The sequence below is a fragment of the Mastomys coucha genome, unplaced genomic scaffold, assembly GCF_008632895.1.
Source record: "Mastomys coucha isolate ucsf_1 unplaced genomic scaffold, UCSF_Mcou_1 pScaffold17, whole genome shotgun sequence".
NCBI lineage: Eukaryota > Metazoa > Chordata > Mammalia > Rodentia > Muridae > Mastomys > Mastomys coucha.
Window position 1 is genome coordinate 6,399,936 of NW_022196899.1, and position 4,773 is coordinate 6,404,708.

Sequence of the window (4,773 nt, forward strand, 5' to 3'; positions counted from 1 at the left end):
TTTAACTTTGGTAAATGGTATCTATTGAGAAAACTATCCACTTCCTCTAGATTGTTCAATTTTATGAAGTACAGGTACTTAAAATATGACCTAATGATTCTTTTGATTTCCCCGAGTATCTGTTTTTAAATCCCCATTTTTATTTCTAATTTTATTAATTTGAATATTCTATCTTTGCTTTACATTACAATGGATAAGGATGTGTCTATCTTGATGATTTTTCCAAAGAACAGCTCTCAGTTTCATTGACTCTTTGTATTGTTCTTTTTTACTTCTACTTTATTAATTTTAGCCCCTTCAAAGACCCTTAGTAATGGAGGACATGAGGTCTGAGGCCTCAAGTAGAGGGATTGGGACACTAAGTCAGCTACAAAACTTTTGATCTACAATTTGTTCTGCTGGAAGAGTGTTTGCTGGGACTAGCAGCAAAGAAACCAGAGAGACTTCACTTAACAATTGATGGGAGCAGATGCAGAGAACCATGGTTAAATATTAGGTGGAGCTTATGGAGTTCTATGGAGGAATGGGAGGAAGGTTTGAAGGAATGAGACACACCATGAGAACACAAACCACAGAATCAACTGACTGGGACTCAAGGGAACTTGCAAAGGTCAGGGAACCTGCAGGGTGTCAGCTAGGTCCTTTACATATATGTTATGGCTGATTAGCTTGTTTTTCTTGCAGAAATCCTAACTGTGGGAGTGGACTCTGTCCTTGACTCTTTTGCCTCTTGTGGGACACTTTTCCTCCTCCTGGGTTTCTTTGTCCATCCTTGATGTGATGTTATGTGTTAGAGTTTATTGCAGCTTGCTTTGCCGTATTTGATTGATGTCACTGGGAAGCCTGCTCCTCTCTCAGGGGAGGCAGAGGAGGAGTGGATCTGGGAGAAAGGGGAGGTTGAGGAGATATACTGGGAGGAGGGTAGAGAGGGGAAACTGTGGTCAGGAAGGAATATATGACAGAAGACAAAAAATCCAGAATGTTTGAGGATTCAGAACTGTGGAGAAGAGCTGCAGTGAATGAAATAAAGGAGATATTAATTTCACCTGCTGGCAAACTTCCTAGGACATCAGAGTATAACTTCAAGAGAATCTGTTGAGTGTAGAGATTTCTGTTATTTATTATTTATTATTATGTATTTCTCTTTTTCTAATTTTCTGCAACTCTAGTAATTAAGCTGGTGCTTGTATATTGGTGTTTATTATGCTCTAAGTGCTTTTACTGTTTCTTAAAGTAGATTTGGCATTCTTCAGGAGAGTGACTGTGCCTACATACTCAAACATCTAGAATGTTCTGAAGATATTAATTCCCAATGCGTAGTAAAGGGTTACGAATCTGTTGCTTGAAGGGAACTCAGAACTTTTAAATTTAGTATCATAGTCCCTGTGCTGAAGAAGTTGGGAAGATGAGGAGCTCATCCAAGTTCAAAGGCAGGTCAGGGGAGCCATCACAGTCCAGGCTAACAGTTGAATATTCATCCAGTTCTTGCTTAATCGTTTTTATGAGCTTGCTGAGCTTAAAAAGAAAAACTAAATTCATTTAAATATTTTACAAATTCTAATGGCACATAATTATATAAAATTTCTTAGATGTTTTAATTTTTAACAAGGCCTTCATTTTGTCATTTGTCATTGATGCTGGTGACAGGAAGAGAATATGTATTAAAATGTCAACTATACTAGGATGGTGACATTTTATCTAAGTACATAATTAAATTGCATTTTAGAGCCGATAATTCATATTTCAAAGGAGGTGATTGTATTTTAGAATCCTTTTTTGGGGTTGTCTCCAGTTGGTATTCTATAACTCTGTACTAACCATCTCTGTGTATGATCCCAGAGCGGCCAAAAGAAACAAAAAGATGTGGCAATACAGGAAGACTATGTGAAATTAAAGGTGTCTAAGTGGTTCTTCAAGGTATAGAGGAGAATGAACATTTTGTGCCTCATTTGTCCCTGATGCCAAAAACAAACTGATCATCTTCATTACAGTGATGGGAAATATGACCCAGTATGGAACAATTGAGAATCTTTACTTACTAGAAAGCAACAGCATTCACAGAGCTGCCAGTGATGATAATGCAAGCGAAGACACCCAGCAGTGTTTGGTACCTGTGTTTTGATTGATGATGTATGAAGTTTTCAAATTTCCAATCTTCCCACTGGAAAAATGCATAATTGTAATGGTTGAAAATGTATACATTATGATTATGCTTTACAGTTACCTAAGCATGATCGTACAGGACAGAGATATTAGTAGGGATGAAATGTACTTCTATAGAGTTTTATAAAATTTAAATTCCTATACACATACACAGATAGACATGCAAATGCACAAATAACAATGGCTTTTCAGGGATTTTGTCTTTCCTAGAGAATTTTATCATGGATAAAAAGCTTGCAACTCCTTTCAACCAATGCAGATTTACATTATGCTAATATTCCTGCCTGATGTGCTTTGGAGAGCTGCTACTTAGTATAAAATGACCTTAGCTTAAAGTTTAGAATGGGTAGTGCTCTCACAGCGATCAAGTCTCCCTGATACTGGCATTGCAAAGACAGAGTGCACTTTTTTCATGTCAAAATATGTCAATAGCCCTCACACTGAGTAGGAAAGAAAATAACAATTTTCTGAAAAGTTCAGAGTATCAAAAAAGCTACTGGTTAAGCAGAAATGCGTGAAACACAACAGCAACAAAGGATGGTAATGTCCTAAGTACTAAGAAAGAACAAGTTTACAAATATTGCAACTGTCTGTCTTTCCTGCCCGTGAAAGGTTCATCACATCATCTGAGAGGAACATCAGTCAAGAAAGAAAAAGGAAACAGTATTGGCGTCCAACATTCAGCAGCCTCCAGAGCGTTCCTCACATTTTTCAACCATCTCTGTTAGGAGTTGACTTGTAACAGATGAAATAAAACAAAAGCAACATCACCTCGTAGGGGAATATAAAAAATACTGTTAATTTCACGAAGTATTTGAAAGTAATTCTGTTTTCATAAATAACTAAAATGGTGTTTTTAAAGTTTTAATTATGCTGGCTGTGGAAAAAAATACTCAAAGTTACATAAACATTGTTATTTAGCATGTTTGGAAACCTGAACCACATTTTCAATTGCTGGTGGTATGCTTTGTTCTTGGTAGGAATATTTTTGTTTTGTAAAATATTTCTCTTTTAATCCTGATTATAAATCCTGGCTATTGACTCCCGTAGTAGTGAAATTGATCTCGAAGAAAGTCATGGTCTTCCTCAAGAGAATCAAGATTCTTTGTGGCAGTTGATACATTATTTTCCAACAATGCCTGAGCTGCATCAACATCATATTCAAGCATCACATTAGCCCACAACCATAGGAACACTTTATCAGTAGGAGCAACTGAAGCTTTGCAGTCCAAGTTATCTGCAGTAAGATTCTGGTCTTCGTGGAATTGGTGGACTCTCTTTCCTTTTGCACGTATTTCAGAATTTCTAAAGTCTGTTTAATTTCAGGAATCTATTTTGTTTTGTGTTTTTGTTTTTTTCAAGACAAGGTTTCTCTGTGTAGCCTTGGCTGGCCTTGAACTCAGAAATCTGCCTACCTCTGCCTCCCAAGTGCTGGGATTAAAGGCATGCGCCACCACTGCCGGCAGAAGATGATGGAGATTTTTATTTGTTTGTTTGTTTGTTTGTTTGTTTGAGACAGGGTTTCTCTGTGTAGCCCTAGCTGTACTGGAACTAACTCTGTAGACCAGGCTGGCCTCGAACTCAGAAATCCGCCTGTCTCTCATGCCTTTAATTTCAGGAATCTGACCTTTCAGCCCCTCCCCCATCTTTTTGAGCAAAGTTGTTTCATAAACTTATACTTTTAATATTGTTAATCTGGCTTCTTTAATGCCATATCTGCTTTCTCATTTCCAGGATGCTTCATGAAAGAATCTACACCTTCCACAAACACTGCTTCGGAAGTCTCTGGGTGGAGCCTCCAGCAACAGGTTCTAAGTAACATCCCTTCTTAGCCTTGGCCATCTTGAGAAAGCTGCCAGTTCTTTTCTATGAGAGACAGAAAGGGAATAGATCTGAATGGATGGGTAGTGGGTAGAAACTGGGAAGGATGACTAGAGGATGGGGAAACTAACCAGGGTATATTTTATGAGAAAAAAAGTATATTAGATAAAAGGAAAAGAAGTGAAAAAAACTTGTTTCACTGATTATTTGTATTTTTTTTTGTTTGTTTGTGTGTTTTTATTTTATTGACTTCAGCCCTGTGCTTAATTATTATTTTTTTTGTAGTAGTTCTTTTGGGTATGACTTCTTTTTATGTTTCTTTTATTGATATTCAGCTTTAACCCATGGTGATCAGAGAGGACAGAAGGTATGTCCTTTTGAATTTGGGTGAAATGTTCAGTTAATATCTGTTAGGTTTGTTTGATTTATGACATCAGCTAGTTCCAGTATTTGTCTGTTTGTTAAGTTTTTGTCTGGATGACCTGCCTATTGGCAAGAGTTGGGGGTTGAAGACTCCTACTATCAGTGTATGAGTATCAATATGTGATTTTAGCTGTAGTTGTGTTTCTCTTAACTTGGGTGCTTGTGTTTGGTGTAATTCTTAACAGATGTTGGGTTTTTGTCTTTGTAAGTATGTAGTATCCTTTCATATGTCTTCTGATTAATCCTGCTGTTAATTCTATTTTTAAGCCTATACTAGCTTCTTTCTTAGGTACATTTGCTTAGGAAAATCTTGTCCCATATTTTTAACTTAATGTCTATCATTGATATTAAGGTGTGTTTCTTGGA

The 4,773-nt window shown here is 36.9% G+C and overlaps 1 pseudogene; it reads right to left on the reverse strand.

Moving 5' to 3' along the window:
* Positions 1-1,374: 1,374 nt before the first annotated feature.
* Positions 1,375-4,005, reverse strand: LOC116094849 (annotated as a pseudogene).
* Between the last annotated feature and the right edge of the window lie 768 nt (positions 4,006-4,773).